The following is a 17,709-nucleotide window of genomic DNA, read 5'->3' on the forward strand; positions in this document are numbered from 1 at the left end:
AGTAAAAGACATAAAAATCCACTTCCGGGCCCACTTGGTGTGTGCTTGGGCTGAGCATTGAAGCATTTTTGTGTAGAGACTCTTCTTGGAGTTAAACGCCAGCTTTTGTGCCAGTTTGGGCGTTTAACTCCCACTTTGGTGCCAGTTCCGGCGTTTAACGCTGGGAATTCTGAGGGTGACTTTGAATGCCGGTTTGGGCTATCAAATCTTGGGCAAAGTATGGACTATCATATATTGCTGGAAAGCCCAGGATATCTACTTTCGAACGCCGTTGAGAGCGCGCCAATTGGGCTTCTGTAGCTCCAGAAAATCAACTTCGAGTGCAGGGAGGTCAGAATCCAACAGCATCTGCAGTCCTTTTCAGTCTCTGAATCAGATTTTTGCTCAGGTCCCTCAATTTCAGCCAGAAAATACCTGAAATCACAGAAAAACACACAAACTCATAGTAAAGTCCAGAAAAGTGTATTTTAACTAAAAACTAATAAAAATATACTAAAAAACTAACTAAATCCTACTAGAAACATACTAAAAACAATGCCAAAAAGCGTATAAATTATCCGCTCATCACAACACCAAACTTAAATTGTTGCTTGTCCTCAAGCAACTGAAAATCAAATAAGATAAAAAGAAGAGAATATGCAATGAATTCCAAAAACATCTATGAAGATCAGTATTAATTAGATGAGCGGGGCTTTTAGCTTTTTGCCTCTGAACAGTTTTGGCATCTCACTCTATCCTTTGAAATTCAGAATGATTGGCTTCTTTAGGAACTCAGAATCCGGATAGTGTTATTGATTCTCCTAGTTAAGTATGATGATTCTTGAACACAGCTACTTTATGAGTCTTGGCCGTGGCCCAAAGCACTCTGTCCTCCAGTATTACCACCGGATACATACATGCCACAGACACATAATTGGGTGAACCTTTTTAGATTGTGACTCAGCTTTGCTAGAGTCCCCAATTAGAGGTGTCCAGGGTTCTTAAGCACACTCTTTTTGCCTTGGATCACAACTTTATTTCTTTCTTTTTTCTTTCTTTTTTTCTCTCTTTTTTTTTGGATTCACTGCTTTTTCTTGCTTCAAGAATCATTTTTATGATTTTTCAGATCCTCAGTAACATGTCTCCTTTTTCATCATTCTTTCAAGAGCCAACAACTTTAACATTCATGAACCACAAATTCAAAAGACATATGCACTGTTTAAGCATACATTCAGAAAACAAAAGTGTTGCCACCACATCAAAATAATTAATCTGTTATAAAATCTGAAATTCATGCAATTCTTCTCTTTTTCAATTAAGAACATTTTTCTTAAGAAAGGTGATGGATCACAGGACATTCATAACTTTAAGGCATAGACACTAATGATCATAAGATACAAACATAGATAAACATAAGCATAGAAATTCAAAAAAAGGGAAATGAAGGACAAGGAGATTAAAGAACGGGTCCACCTTAGTGATGGCGGCTTGTTCTTCCTCTTGAAGATCTTATGGAGTGCTTGAGCTCCTCAATGTCTCTTCCTTGTCTTTGTTGCTCCTCTCTCATGATTCTTTGATCTTCTCTAATTTCATGGAGGAGGATGGAATGTTCTTGGTGCTCCACCCTTAGTTGTCCCATGTTGGAACTCAATTCTCCTAGGGAGGTGTTAATTTGCTCCCAATAGTCTTCTGGAGGAAAGTGCATCCCTTGAGGCATCTCAGGGATCTCATGATGAGAGGGGTCTCTTGTTTGCTCCATCCTTTTCTTAGTGATGGGCTTGTCCTCATCAATGAGGATGTCTCCTTCTATGTCAACTCCTACTGAATAACAGAGGTGACAAATGAGATGAGGAAAGGCTAACCTTGCTAAGGTAGAGGACTTATCCGCCACCTTATAGAGTTCTTGGGCTATAACCTCATGAACTTCTACTTCTTCTCCAATCATGATGCTATAGATCATGATGGCCCGGTCTAGAGTAACTTCAGACCGGTTGCTAGTGGGAATGATTGAGCGTTGGATAAACTCCAACCATCCTCTAGCCACGGGCTTGAGGTCATGCCTTCTTAATTGAACCGGCTTCCTTCTTGAATCTCTCTTCCATTGGGCGTCCTCTTCACAAATGTCTATGAGGACTTGGTCCAACCTTTGATCAAAGTTGACCCTTCTAGTGTAAGGATGTTCATCTCCTTGCATCATGGGCAAGTTGAATGCCAACCTTACATTTTCCGGACTAAAATCTAAGTATTTCCCCCGAACCATTGTAAGCCAATTCTTTGGGTTCGGGTTCACACTTTGATCATGGTTCTTGGTGATCCATGCATTGGCATAGAACTCTTGAACCATTAAGATTCCGACTTGTTGAATGGGGTTGGTAAGAACTTCCCAACCTCTTCTTCGAATCTCATGTCGGATCTCCGGATATTCACTCTTTTTGAGTTTGAAAGGGACCTCGGGGATCACCTTCTTCAAGGCCACAACTTCATAGAAATGGTCTTGATGCACCCTTGAGATGAATCTCTCCATCTCCTATGACTCAGAGGTGGAAGCTTTTGCCTTCCCTTTCCTCTTTCTAGAGGTTTCTCCGGCCTTGGATGCCATAAGTGGTTATGGAAAAATAAAAAGCAATGCTTTTACCACACCAAACTTAAAAGGTTTGCTCGTCCTCGAGCAAAAGAAGAAATAAGAGAGTAGAAGAAGAAAAAATGGAGGAGAGGGAGATGGCTTTGTGGTTCGGCCAAAAGGGGAAAAAGTAGTGTTTAGGGTGTGTGAAAATGAAGGAGTGAAGATGGGTTTATATAGGGGTGGAAGGGAGGGGTAGGTGTTCCGAGGGTTACCTGAAACGTGTAGCTCGGTCGTCTGGCAAGACCCGAGGTAGGGGTTCTGTGACCCGAGCTTGGTGTGCTGAGCGGCTGGGGGTTGTACCTGCAATGACACTCCGATGCTTAAGTTAGCATGGGTCCAAGCAGATATTGAGTAGAATTAGAGTATGAGTTATACCTGGGTGCTCCAGTGTATTTATAGTGGTTGGTCGTGATCTTCCCTGGATAAGATATTCTTATCTTATCTTATCTTTGGGAGTCTTATCTCTATCTTTTGTGGAACCGCCTTTCCTAGGCCTTTTTCGGCCTTTAGGTTTTGGGCTTCGTTCCTTTGGATGGGCCTTCTTCTTTATCTGTCCGAGGTCCGACCTTAGGCGTGGGCCTTTGGGACGAGGTCGGACCTTCTGCGAACTTCCCGAGTTTGGAGAGCTCGGTCAGGGTATGAACAGTGCCCCTGTCCGAGTTCGTCCTTTTGAGAGGTCGAGCTCGGGCATAGTCGTCTTTTGAAAATTTGAAAATGGCCGTTTCAGCATTTATTGCTTTTTACCGTTTCTCCTCGATTTCCGTTCGGGCTCTGTGAAGGCATTATTTATTTGCCCCTTTCCTCATTTTCTTTGTTTATTCTGTTCCCTTTCCCTTTTTCTGGGTTTTTCTCCACCTCTCTTTCGAGCATCTTCCTTCTTTCTCTCTGTTCTTCTTCTCCGATTCTTTCTGTGCGTTGTTTTTCGGGGTTTCCTCTGCGCCGCTGTTTTCGTTCTTCTTGCATCGGAGCTCGTCGTCTTCTTCCTTTCTCCAGGTTTGTTTCTCGTCTTTACTTTCGCTGTGCACATATGCTTTTGTTTCTTTTTCTTCTATGCTGGGGTTGCCCCGAAAAGAGGCGCCGCCATTGTTTTGGTTGTTTGTATGTGGGGGGGGGGCTCTTTTCTCTTGGTACTTTGTTTTCGGGTTACTGCATTTTTCTTCTAAAAGAACTTTTGTTTTCTTGCTTCTGCTGAATGGGTTTTTGCTGTCTGCCTATTATGTGATTTTTGGCTTGCTGTTGTATTCTTCTTTGTAGGCAAGATTTTTATGTCTCGAAAGGTGTTTCAAGCAATGTCGACCAAGATTCCGAGTGGTCTTGGTTGGGTAGATCCTGTTCCTCTAAGGGTCCCTTCTGTTGTAGATTCTGAGTATCTAGTTAGGTTCCGTAGGGAGTGTAGTATTTGTGAGAACAGGGAGTCTGAGCGGGATTATGAGCTAGTAGCCCCGGAGTCCGAGGAGAGAGTGTGCTTCCCGCCTTTAGAAAGTTCCGAGAAGCTATTCTTTTATGCTTACGATTGTTTTTTTCTCTAAGCTGGATGTACGACTTCCTTTTACCGACTTGGAGTCCGAGGTCCTTTGGTCTTGTAACCTTGCCCCTACGCAACTCCATCCAAATTCTTGGGCGTTTTTAAAGCTGTTTCAACTTTTGTGTCAGTTTTTGGGCGTCTCCCCTTCTGTTTCTCTTTTTTCCTATCTGTTCGTGTTGACGAAGCCGGGGTCGGGTGCTGGGAAGGTGTCTTGGGTCTCTTTTAGGGCTAACCTGGGAAAGAAGTTTTGTACCTTGTATGATGAGTCGTTTCATGATTTCAAGAACTACTATTTCAAGGTCCGGGCTGCTGGAGATGTCCGACCTTTCTTTCTAGATGAGAGTGGGGAGCCTTCTTTTCCTTTTTGTTGGCAGGAGAATGTAGTGTCGGTTAAGTATACTTTTGAGAGTCTAGATGAGGTGGAGCAGGCTTTTGTGGGTGTGTTGAGCAGTTTATGGGGTCGGGCACCTCACTTGGATACGAAGAAAATGTTGGGAGATCCAAGCCTTCTCCGTTCCGAGTTAGGTAGTTCCCGACCTCTTTGAGATTTCATCTTAGTATTTTGGCTTCGTTTTGGAGGTTTTTCTGTTGTGATAATCCCTTTCTTTTGTTTCTGCAGAGATGTCTTCTCAGGCTGATTCCATGAAGTTCCTTCGTCGGTCGAAGAAGTCTGCGGCTGCTCGGAATATCGAGGCTGAGGCTTCTGCCCGATCTTCTCCGCAGAAGACTACCGTGGGTGTTCAGACTCGGTCGAAGACCATTCCGACTCCTCAGTTCCGAGCTATAACTCAAGATCCTCCGACCTCCGGACCCGGTCACCTTTCCCCGTCTTCGACCTCGGGTCCTCCCCCCAAGAAACAGAAGACCTCTCAAGAGCTTGCCGGTTTCAATGATAAAGATTTTGACGCTCTTGGTTGGATTGAGCAGCACATTCTCCCCCAGACCTTTATTTCTACTGTTGATGCGTCTATGGAGCATCACTTTCAGTATATGGCGCGGAGCTGTGTTCGGATGGCTAGTCTTCATGCCGCTATTGCTCGGGAGTTCAAGAAAGCTCCCCTTGGGGCGACCAGCTCCCGACTTGAGAAGGCACGGTCCGAGCTTGATAAGATTAGTCAACTGAAGGCTGCCAGGATTACTGAGCTGGAGGCCTCTTTGGAGGAAGAGAAAACTAGGGCCACCGCGGCTGTGGCGGCGGCGAAGACATCTGAGGAGATGGCGAGGGTGGCGACGGAGAACTATACTAAGCTGTATGCCGAGCTTGTGGAGACGAAGGAGAAGTTGCAGTCTGCTCGGGATGATTTTTACGAGCTGGAAGATAATGTGGCCAAGGGTATGGATGCTATGTTTGTGAATTTGAGGGATCAGGTCCGGGTTCTTGCTCCCGACCTGGATCTGAGCTTATTCAGTACGGAAAACATTGTTGTGGAGGGAAAGATTGTTCCTGCTCCTGCCGAGGATGAGGTTCCGGTGTCCGACCACAAGGCTCCGGTGTCCGACCCCGAGGTTCCGGTTGTGAACCCGACTTCACCTTTGGCTGAGGATAGATCTGGTGTGGAGGTTTCAAGCCGGGATGATGGTGCTGTCGATGCAGTCCCGATTTCGATGTTCCCTCCGCAGCCTTCTGTTGATGCGGAGACCGGAAAGGACCTTGATCCTCTGTGATCTTTTTAGTGGTTTGCCCGGCCTGTGGGCTTTTTGTTGGATGGCTTTTGTGAACACTTTTGGACACCTTTTTGCTTTTATTTAGCCACTTGTGGTGACTTTATTATGCGGTGTTTGTGTTTTGACCTTTGGTTTCTGCCTTCGTGCTTTTTAGTTGTTTTTCGGATAACAACTTTTTAGCCAGCGTTTTGACTTTATGTTTCCGCTTTCGTGCTTTTTAGTTGTTTTTCGGATAACAACTTTTTTAGCTAGCGTTTTGACTTTATGTCTCCGCTTTCGTGCTTTTTTAGTTGTTTTTCGGATAACAACTTTTTAGCTAGCGCTTTGAAACTTCTTTCGATTTCGTTCTTTTTGCTTTGTACTTTTTAGTTGCTTTTTGTAAAGCAACTTTTTAGTAAGCGTTTTTCGAAATCCTGGTTCTTGCCGTTTTAAGGCTTCTTTCTCGGGCCGAGCTTTTTCTCGGACATCGGGTGCTCGAGTACCTCCTTTTTGTTAGGTCCGACTTTGTCGTTGGTCGGTTCTTTTGAGTTATTTCTGTAATCTCTTTTTATTTGGCTTTTTGAGCCATTTTAGAGTTACTTTATAACTTTTCCCTTTGTTGGGTCCGACTTCGTCGTTTGGTCGGCCTTTCTAAGTTATTTTTGTAACCTCTTTTTTATTTGGCTTTTCGAGCCATTTCAGAGTTACTTTATAACTTCTCACATTAATTTGAACCTCGTCGCTTTATCTTTGCCGACCTTGTATGGTCTCTTGGCAAATGATTTTTTGCGTTTTGCCGAGCATAAATTAATGCGCCTTGGTGGGGTACTTTCTAGGATTTGCTTCATCATGAGGAAGAGAAAATAGAGAAATTTGATTAGTATTAAAAAGAAAGAATATTTACAAAGTGTTTACCCTTTAGGTCGGGTATCCTACTTAACCGGGCGTCTCATTAAAAAACCCTTGTAGGGAAAAAGAGTACACCTCGGGTTAAGTTTTTCTAGCTGTAGTACCGTCTTAGATTACAGGCGTGCCAGGTCCTGGGCAGCTCATTGCCTTCTAGGTCGGATATTTTGTAGTAGCCTGTCCCTAAGACTTCTGTTACCTTGTAGGGCCCTTTCCAATTTGCGGCTAGCTTTCCTTCTCCCGACTTTCGTGTTCCGATGTCATTTCGGATTAGAATCAGGTCGTGACTGGAGAAGCTTCGCTTTATTACCTTTTGATTGTATCTGAGGGCCGTTCGCCGTTTTAAGGCTTCTTCTCGGATTCGGGCTCTTTCTCGGACCTCGGGGAGGAGGTCGAGTTCTTCCCTTTGTGCCTGTGGGTTGCCTCTTTCGTTGTAGAAGATGACTCTGGGCGACCCTTCATCTATTTCGATAGGAATCATTGCCTCCATCCCGTAAGCTAGCCGGAATGGGGATTCTCCCGTTGTAGAGTGCGGGGTTGTCCGATATGCCCATAGTACCCGGGGGAGTTCGTCGGCCCACGCCCCTTTGGCCTCTTGGAGTCTTCGCTTTAACCCGGCCAAGATGACTTTATTTGCAGCCTCTGCTTGTCCATTGGCTTGTGGGTGCTCGACCGATGTGAATTGTTGTTTGATTTTTAGTTCGGCCACCAAGTTCTGAAATCTTGTGTCCGTGAACTGTGTTCCATTGTCTGTTGTGATGGAGTAGGGGACTCCGAACCTCGTGACGATGTTTTTGTATAGGAATTTACGGCTTTTCTGAGCCGTAATAGTGGCTAAGGCTTCGGCTTCGATCCACTTTGTGAAGTAGTCGACCCCTACTATGAGGTATTTGACTTGCCCCGGTCCTTGTGGAAACGGGCCGAGTAGGTCGAGTCCCCATTTTGCGAAGGGCCATGGCGCAGTGATGCTGATAAGGTCTTCGGGCGGTGCCTTGTGAAAATTGGCGTGTTTTTGGCAGGGGGGCATATTTTCACAAACTCTGTCGCGTCTCTTTGTAAGGTCGGCCAGTAGAACCCGGCCCTGACTACTTTCTTGGATAGTGCCCGAGCTCCGAGATGGTTCCCACACATGCCTTCGTGGACTTCTTCGAGGACGCCCTTTGTTTCTGAGGTCGGAACGCACCTAAGGAGGGGGTTTAAGAATCCTCTTCTGTATAATACGTCGTGAATTAGCGTGTAATTCTGGGCGTCCTTTGTAAGCCTTTTAGCTTCTTTTCTTTCTATGGGGAGAGTTCCTGACTTCAGGTAGTTGAGTATGGGGGTCATCCATCCTTGCTGTTGGTTGGATATATTTAACGTTTCTTCCTCTCTTAGCACGGAGGGAGATTGTAGGGTTTCTTGGAGAAGACTTCTGTTGTTGCCTCCGGGCTTGGTGCTAGCGAGCTTCGAGAGGGCGTCTGCCCGGACATTTTGTTCCCGAGGTATGTGCTGGATTTGTATTTCCGGGAAGTGTCGTAATTGTGCCTGTGTTTGGTCCAGGTATTTTTTCATAGTAGGGTCTTTGGCCTGGTAACTTCCATTTACTTGTGATGTGACGACCTGGGAGTCGCTGAAGATCGTGATTCTCTGGGCTCCGACCTCTTCGGCTAGCTTTAGTCCTGCTAGTAGGGCCTCGTATTCGGCTTGGTTGTTTGAAGCCTGGAACTCGAATTTTAAGGATAGCTCTATCCGTGTTCCTTGGTCGCTTTCGAGTATAACACCGGCTCCGCTTCCTGTTTTGTTTGAGGACCCGTCGACATACAGATTCCACGAGAGTGGGGTTCCCGGGGTCTCAGTATATTCTGCGATGAAGTCGGCTAGATATTGAGATTTTATGGCAGTCCGGGCTTCATAGTGGAGGTCGAACTCGGACAGTTCCACCGCCCATTGTAGGATTCGTCCTGCCATGTCTGTTTTTTGTAGGATGTGTCTCATGGGTTGGTTCGTCCGGACTTTGATGGTGTGGGCTTGAAAGTAGGGACGGAGCCTCCGAGCCGTGAATACTAGGGCGTAGGCGAATTTCTCTATTTTCTGATAGTTTAATTCGGCCCCTTGTAGTGCCTTGCTTACGAAGTATATGGGGTGTTGTCCTTGGTCATTTTCTCGTATTAATGCTGAAGCAACTGCCCGATGTCCGACCGAGAGGTATAATACGAGCTCTTCCCCTTTTAAAGGTCGGGTTAGGATTGGTGGCTGCCCGAGGAATTCCTTGAATTCTTGGAAGGCTTTTTCGCACTCCGGGGTCCATGAGAAGGGTTTCCCTTTCTTTAGGAGTGAGTAGAGAGGTAGTGATTTTATCGCTGATCCTGCCAAGAATCTTGATAGGGCGGCTAGCCTTCCATTTAGTTGTTGTACTTCTTTGACACACGTCGGGCTCTTCATTTTGAGTATCGCTTGGCATTTGTCCGGGTTTGCTTCGATGCCTCTTTGAGTCAGCATGAAGCCTAAGAACTTTCCGGCTTCTGCGGCGAAGGTGCATTTGGTCGGGTTAAGTCTCATGTTGTGTTTCCTGAGGGTGCCGAAGACACTTGTGAGGTCGGGAACCAAGTTTCTGTCTTCTTGTGTCTTTATCAGCATATCGTCGACGTACACTTCTAGCTGTAGCCCGATGTGCTCTGAGAATACTTTGTTCATTAGCCTCTGGTAGGTTGCCCCGGCGTTCTTCAGCCCGAAGGGCATTACTACGTAGCAGTAGTTTGCCCTTGGGGTTATGAACGAGGTCTTTTCTTGGTCGGGTCCGTACATCGGGATTTGATTGTATCCCGAGTATGCATCCATGAAGGAGAGATATCTGTAGCCTGAGGCTGCGTCGACTAAGGCGTCGATGTTTGGTAGTGGATATGGGTCTTTGGGGCAGGCTTTGTTGAGATCCGTGTAATCGACGCACATCCTCCATTTTCCGTTGGGCTTTTTTACCAGGACCACGTTTGCGAGCCATAGGGGATATTTTACTTCCCTAATGAATCCTGCATCTAGCAGTGCTTGTACCTGTTCTTCTATTGCCTGCATGCGCTCGGGTCCGAGCTTCCGGCGTCTCTGTTGGACGGGTCTGGATCCCGGGTATACTGATAGCTTATGGCACATCAGGTCGGGACTTATGCCTGGCATGTCGGAGGCCTTCCAGGCGAAGAGGTCGGAATTCTCCCTTAAGAGGGTTATGAGTTCCTCCTTTAGGCCTGCTTCGAGGTTTGCTCCAATGTTTGTTACTTTTTCAGGTGTGTTCCCGATTTGGATCCTTTCGGTTTCTCCCTCTGGTTGTGGCCGAAGGTCTTCTCGGGTTTGAACTCGCCCGAGTTCTATTGTGTTGACTTCTTTCCCTTTTAGGCTTAGACTTTCGTTGTAGCATCGCCGTGCTAATTTTTGGTCGCCTTTTAGGGTGGCGATTCCCTTTGCGGTAGGGAACTTCATACAGAGGTGTGGGGTTGAGACCACAGCTGCCAGTCTGTTTAGGGTTGGTCGCCCAATGAGGGCATTGTATGCTGAGGTAACGTCGACTATAATGTAGTCGATGCTTAACGTTTTAGATTGCTCGCCTCTTCCGAAGGTAGTGTGTAGCGAGATGTATCCTAAGGGGTGGATCGGGGTGTCCCCTAGCCCAAATAGGTCGGAGGGATAGGCCTTTAGCTCTTTTTCTTCAAGTCCGAGCTTGTCGAAGGCCGCTTTGAACAGGATATCTGCTGAGCTTCCTTGGTCAATCAGGGTTCGATGTAAGTTGGCGTTTGCTAGGATAATGGTGATCACCATAGGATCATCGTGGCCGGGTATTATCCCCTGAGCATCTTCTTGGGTAAATGAGATGGTTGGCAGCTCGGGCAGGGGATTGTCTTCTCGGACATGATAGATCTCTTTGAGGTGTCTTTTTCGCGAGGATCTGGATGTTCCTCCGCCTGCAAAACCTCCGTTTATCATGTGTATGTGCCTTTCAGGGGTTCGCAGGGTCTGTTCGGCCCGATCCTCGTTATCTCCCCTCCTTCTCTTTTTGGTCTCTTCTCCTTTTTCCGCTATGTATCTGTCGAGTTTTCCTTCTCTGGCTAGCTTTTCTATAACATTCTTCAGGTCGTGGCAGTCATTAGTAGAATGACCGTAGAGCTTGTGGTATTCACAGTATTCGGACCGATCTCTCCCCGCTCTCTTGTGTTTTAAAGGTCGGGGCGGTGGGATTTTTTCGGTGTGGCATACTTCTCTGTAGACGTCTACCAGGGAAACTCGGAGGGGAGTGTAGCTATGGTACTTCCGTGGTTTGTCCGAGTTGGACTCTTCTTTCTTTTTCTGTTCTCGATCTCGGTCTCGGAGTGGGTAGGTTGATTCCTTCCTAGAAGAGTCTCTTAGCTGGGAGGTTTCCTCCATGTTGATATATTTTTCTGCCCGCTCTTGCACCTCGTATAAGGAGGTCGGGTATCGTTTGGATAGGGATTGGCTAAATGGTCCTTCTTTTAGGCCGTTTGCTAGTCCCATGATGGCTGCTTGAGTGTGCAAGTGTTGTATGTCCAGGCAGGCTTTGTTGAATCGCTCCATGTATTCTCGGAGAGTTTCTTGGTTACCCTGTTTGATCCCGAGTAGACTGGGGGCATGTTTTGCCTTGTCCTTTTGAATAGAGAACCTTGTTAGGAATTTTTTGGTTAGGTCCTCGAAGCTGGAGATTGATCCTGGTGGCAGGTTGTCGAACCACTTCATGGCCGACTTGGTGAGAGTGGTGGGGAAGGCTTTGCACCGAATCGCGTCGGAGGCGTCGACCAGGTACATTCTGCTTCGGAAGTTGCTGAGGTGGTGACTTGGGTCAGTGGTGCCGTCGTAGAGATCCATATCAGGTGGTTTGAAGTTTCGCGGTACCTTCTCCTTCATGATCTCTTGCGTGAAGGGATCATGGTTGTTTTCGGGGGTGGTGCCGCATTCCGTCCGGTCTTTCAACTCGGCCTCTATCTTCCGCAGCTTTTCTTCTAACTCTCTGCGCTTGCGAGCTTCCCTTCTCAAATCTTGTTCAGTTTCTTTCTGCTTTTTTATGTCCTCTTCGAGTTGTTTCAGTCGGTTTTACTGTGCCCGTACTGCTTCTAGAATTTCTGAGCTCTCTTCTTTTTCGGGATTTTGTGGAAGTGATGTCTTTGGGCGATTCTGTTTGTTTCCTCCTGGAGTGCGTGGTGATAGAGGGCTGTCCGGTCGTTCTCCGGTGTCAATTTCCTCTTCTTGTTCTGATGTAGCGTGGTTATTATTGGGAGGGTCGTCCGCCATGGTAAAGGGATGACTTCCAGGGTCCCCGGCAACGGCGCCAATGTTCCGAGGGTTACCTGAAACGTGTAGCTCGGTCGTCTGGCAAGACCCGAGGTAGGGGTTCCGTGACCCGAGCTTGGTGTGCTGAGCGGCTGGGGGTTGTACCTGCAATGACACTCCGATGCTTAAGTTAGCATGGGTCCAAGCAGATATTGAGTAGAATTAGAGTATGAGTTATACCTGGGTGCTCCAGTGTATTTATAGTGGTTGGTCGTGATCTTCCCTGGATAAGATATTCTTATCTTATCTTATCTTTGGGAGTCTTATCTCTATCTTTTGTGGAACCGCCTTTCCTAGGCCTTTTTCGGCCTTTAGGTTTTGGGCTTCGTTCCTTTGGATGGGCCTTCTTCTTTATCTGTCCGAGGTCCGACCTTAGGCGTGGGCCTTTGGGACGAGGTCGGACCTTCTGTGAACTTCCCGAGTTTGGAGAGCTCGGTCAGGGTATGAACAGTAGGGTTCGGCCATTATGGGTGGGTTTGGGAGGGAAAGTGGTTTGAATTTGAATGGTGAGGTAGGTGGGGTTTTATGAAGGATGGATGTGAGTGGTGAAGAGAAAGATGGGATTTGATAGGTGAAGGGTTTTTGGGGAAGAGGTATTGAGGTGATTGGTGAATGGGTGAAGAAGAAAGAGGGTGGTGGGGTTGGTGGGGATCCTGTGGGGTCCACAGATCCTGAGGTGTCAAGGAAAAGTCATTCTTGCACCAAATGACATGCAAAAATGCGTTTTGAGCCAATTCTGGCATTAAACGCTGGGCTGGTGCCCATTTCTGGCATTTAACGCCAAGTGCTTGCCCTTTTCTGGCGTTTAACGCCAGTCTGGTGCCCCTTTCTGGCGTTAAACGCCCAGAATGGTGCCAGACTGGACGTTAAACGCCCATCTGCTAGCCTTACTGGCGTTTAAACGCCAGTAGGTTCTTCCTCCAGGGTGTGCTGTTTTTCTTCCTGTTTTTCATTCTGTTTTTGCTTTTTCAATTGATTTTGTGACTTCTCATGATCATCAACCTACAGAAAATATAAAATAACAAAGGAAAAAAAGATAAAATATAACATTGGGTTGCCTCCCAACAAGCGCTTCTTTAATGTCAGTAGCTTGACAGAGGGCTCTCATGGAGCCTCACATTTTCTCAGAGCAATGTTGGAACCTCCCAACACCAAACTTAGAGTTTGAATGTGGGGGTTCAACACCAAACTTAGAATTTGGTTGTGGCCTCCCAACACCAAACTTAGAGTTTGACTGTGGGGGCTCTGTTTGGCTCTGATTTGAGAGAAGCTCTTCATGCTTCCTCTTCATGGTGACAGAGGGATATCCTTGAGCCTTAAACACAAAGGATTCTTCATTCACTTGAATGATCAGTTTACCTCTATCAACATCAATCACAGCCTTTGCTGTGGCAAGGAAGGGTTTGCCAAGGATGATGGATTCATCCATGCACTTCCCAGTCTCTAGGACTATGAAATCAGTAGGGATGTAATGGTCTTTAACTTTTACCAGAACATCCTCTACAAGTCCATAAGCTTGTTTTCTTGAGTTGTCTGCTATTTCTATTGAGATTCTTGCAGCTTGTACCTCAGAAATCCCTAGCTTCTCCATTACAGAGAGAGGCATGAGGTTTACACTTAACCCTAGGTCACACAGAGCCTTCTTGAAGGTCATGGTGCCTATGGTGCAAGGTATTGAGAACTTCCCAGGATCTTGTCTCTTTTGAGATAATTTCTGCCTAGACAAGTCATCCAGTTCTTTGGTGAGCAAAGGAGGTTCGTTCTCCCAAGTCTCATTACCAAATAACTTGTCATTTAGCTTCATGATTGCTCCAAGGTATTTAGCAACTTGCTCTTCAGTGACATACTCATCCTCTTCAGAGGAAGAATACTCATCGGAGCTCATGAATGGCAGAAGGAAGTCAAATGGAATCTCTATGGTCTCAGTGTGATCCTCAGATTCCCATGGTTCCTTATTGGGGAACTCGTTGGAGGCCATTGGACGCCCATTGAGGTCTTCCTCAGTGGCGTTTGATGCAATTGCATATTTGTTATATTAGCTAGTTAGTTTAGTTGGTTTTAGCTTAATTTCACTCATTTCCTCTAAATAAACAAGTCCTTTTATGAGTTTTATCTTCATGCATGAGAATACCAAGGAACATGTTGATTCTAGCCAAATTCATGCAAATGATTTAAAGAATACATACATGAATGAGTATGAATGAATCTCATGAAATTTATTGCATGAATTGGTAAGACTTTGAAGCTATTTTCTTTGTTGATGATAGGTGATGAAACAAGGAAGCATGGAAGCAAGAATGATGCAAGTTGGGCAAGAAGAAGAAAAGTTGGCGTTGCCAACTTGGGAATAGGGTGCGTTGTTGAGGATAACGCCAGGCAACCTTGAAGAACAAAAGTTGGCGTTGCCAACTTGGGAATAGGGTGCGTTGTTGAGGATAACGCCAGGCAACCTTGAAGAACAAAAGTTGGCGTTGCCAACTTGGGAATAGGGTGCGTTGTTGAGGATAACGCCAGGCAACCTTGAAGAACAAAAGTTGGCGTTGCCAACTTGGGAATAGGGTGCGTTATTGGAGGCAACGCCAGGCAGCCTTGGAAGAGAAGTTGGCGTTGCCAACTTGGAGAAAGGAGTGAGTTTTTATGGGCAACGCACACAAGCAAGGAACTTGGGCCATGAAGGAGCTTCGAGGGCGTTGCCAACGTGGAGAGTATGGGCGTTGTTCAAGGCAACGCTAAGCTAGAAGAATTTGCCCAGCCAAGAAGCTCGAGCACGTTGCCAACGTGCTACTTCATTGGCGTGTCTCAAGGCAACGCCAAGCAACAAGAATGAAGCCTTGAAGAGGAGCTCGAGGGCGTTGCCAACGCCAAGAACCATAGGCGTTATTCAAGGCAACGCCAAGCAACAAGAATGAAACCTTGAAGAGGAGCTCGAGGGCGTTGCCAACGCCAAGAACCATAGGCGTTATTCAAGGCAACGCCAAGCAACTTTGGCACCATAGGAAACAACTTCGAGCACGTTGCCAACGCCACTATCATTGGCGTGTTCTTTGGCAACGCCAGAAATGGTTGCTTGGCTAGGCACCAAGTCTTGGGTGCCAGCCAAGTTGCCAACGCCAGAATGTGCTGCCAGCCAAGTTGCCAACGGCAGAATGTGCTGCCAGCCAAGTTGCCAACGCCAGGACGTGCTGCCAGCCAAGTCTTGGTGCCAATCAAGTTGCCAACGCCAAGTCTTGGTGCCAACCACGTTGCCAACGCCAGAAAGAGCTGCCAACCACGTTGCCAACGCCAGGAAGAGCTACTAACCACGTTGCCAACGCCAGCTTCTATAGGCGTGTTCAATGGCAACGTGGGGAGCAATGTTTAGAGCCTTGAAGAAGCATCGGGCACGTTGCCAACTCAAGAAAACATTGGCGTGTTTGGCAACAACGCCAGGAAGCTTTGGATAGTGAAGAATGGAGGTAGCACGTTGCCAACTTGGAATATAGGGGCGTTATCCACAACAACTCCAACAAGGCAGCCTGACCATGTCCCCTTCAATGGAAGATATCTTGAGCTACAGAGATCCAAATTGAGTGCTTCCAGTTGCGTTGGAAAGCTAACATTCAGAGCTTTCCAACCATATATAATAGTCTATGGTGGAGCACACAATTGAAGCCAAACCAGAGTCATCTTTAGGCCCTAAAAACAAGAACATGAAGTTGAAATTCAAGAAGGCTAGAGATGAGCCCTGGAGGGGGGCACGAGCATGTTGCCAACGTGCTAGCAAGGGGGCATGTTTTGCAACAACGCCAGCCCTAAGTCCCTGCCATGGGAGGTTAGGCACGAGCACGTTGCCAACTTGGGAGTGAAGGTGCGTTTTTGGCAACAACTTGGCAGCTTAACCTTACCTTCTTTGAGGAAGCATAACTTGAGCTAGGAAAGTCCAATTGAGGCGATTCTAGTGGCATTGGAAAATAGACATCAAGAGCTTTCCAATGATGTATAATAGTCCATATTGAAGCAGAAGGTTGACACTCAAATTCTGGGCTACATTTAGCATGAAAGTAGAGCCAAGAAGAGGAAAAGCAAGTTGTTAGCAACAACTTGGGCTAGCAACGCCCAAGTCTCAAACTTCACTTCCAGGAAATTGTGATGCACGTTGCCAACGTGCATTAAGGCCAGCGTTATTGACAAAAACGCCAAGCCAATGGGCCAGAAGCATGATGAATGAACTCTTCCTTTCCAAGTCTAGCAACACTTCTTCCAATTGAGCCAAGAATTCAACAAAGAGGAAGCCCATATTGCGAACCCAATTCAAGATCTTTGAAAGAGTTTTGGGACTAGTATAAAAAGAGATTGAGTTTGTACTTTGGGAGGACTTTTGACACTTAGAACTTTTTCATACTTTAGCACTTTTACTTGAAAGTTCTCTAGTACTTCCGGGAATACCCGGAGAGCTAATTCTAGTTTTTCTTTTGGAATTTCTCTTCTTCATTTTCTGAAGCTTTAAGCATTTCCTTATTCTTCTTCATCTTTCTTGGCATTTTAGTTAAATTTTGGTTTATGGCAATTGTTGTTGAAATTGGAGCGATGACTCACTAAACCCCACTTTCATTAGGGGGAAGAGCTCTGCTTGTTGGAATGCATTGGTGAACTCATCTTTTCCTCCTCAATTCTAGTGGTTGATCTAAAGAGGGAACTCTTGTTCTTCAAAGATTCAACCACCATCGAGAGAGGGGTTAATCTATATGAATTATGTGGTGAATTTGAGGAATGAGCCACATAATTCAGTTTAGAGTTCATCCTTTCATGATTTCTTTAATCAATACACCTTGGTTAGTATGTGAGATGTAACTCTCCTTGGTTGAGATTATGGGATTTGTGTGGCTGGATTAGATTTGAGCTTCAGCTCTTCTCATGAACAATTAGATCACGAGAGTGGCAATTGGTTATGTTGAGAGAAATTGAATCACCAAGAGATTGGGATTCAATTACCCACTTGCCATGGATCTATACCCATGATTGAGAAGGATTTGACTAACATCAATTCATGAAAACTAGCATCTCTGATCCCTAATGATCCTCTCTATCATTACTTCTTATTTCTTTTGCTTCTAGTTGGTTGATTACCCATAACCCAATTCCCTTTTACATTCAGTCAATTTATTATTCTTGTCATCTACATTCTGCACCCTTTAATTCCTTGCCATTTATCTTTGATGTCATTTAAGTTTCTTGCAATTTAAGTTTCAGTTATTTACTTTCATTTTATTTCTATCTTCTAGTTCTTTACATTCCTTGCCATTTAAATTCTTGAAATTATGTTCAAAAATCAAAATGCTCATGAAATCAAAACTATGTTTGCTTGACTAAATCTACCATTTAACTAAAGTTGCTTAATCTACCAATCCTCGTGGGATCGACCTCACTCCTAGTGAGTCTTATTACTTGATACGATCCGGTATACTTGCCGGTTGTACGTGAAATCCAAATTTTTACATATCAAGTTTTTGGCGCCGTTGCCAGGGATTGGAAAAGATTGACAATGATTAAGTGAAAGGTGGTTTAGATTAAGCAATTTTTTTTAGTACTTTTGTTAAGCCCACTAACTGTTTGATACTTTGTTTCACTAACTCTAATTCCACTCTAACTCTAGAGTGTCTCACTTGTGATTTTGGTTCTGTTTGTGTATGTCAGGAGCTAGTAGACGTAACATTGAGGACGAGAGAACCCTCCGAAGGATAAGGAGAGC

The sequence above is a fragment of the Arachis stenosperma genome, chromosome 4, assembly GCF_014773155.1.
Source record: "Arachis stenosperma cultivar V10309 chromosome 4, arast.V10309.gnm1.PFL2, whole genome shotgun sequence".
Classification (NCBI taxonomy): domain Eukaryota; kingdom Viridiplantae; phylum Streptophyta; class Magnoliopsida; order Fabales; family Fabaceae; genus Arachis; species Arachis stenosperma.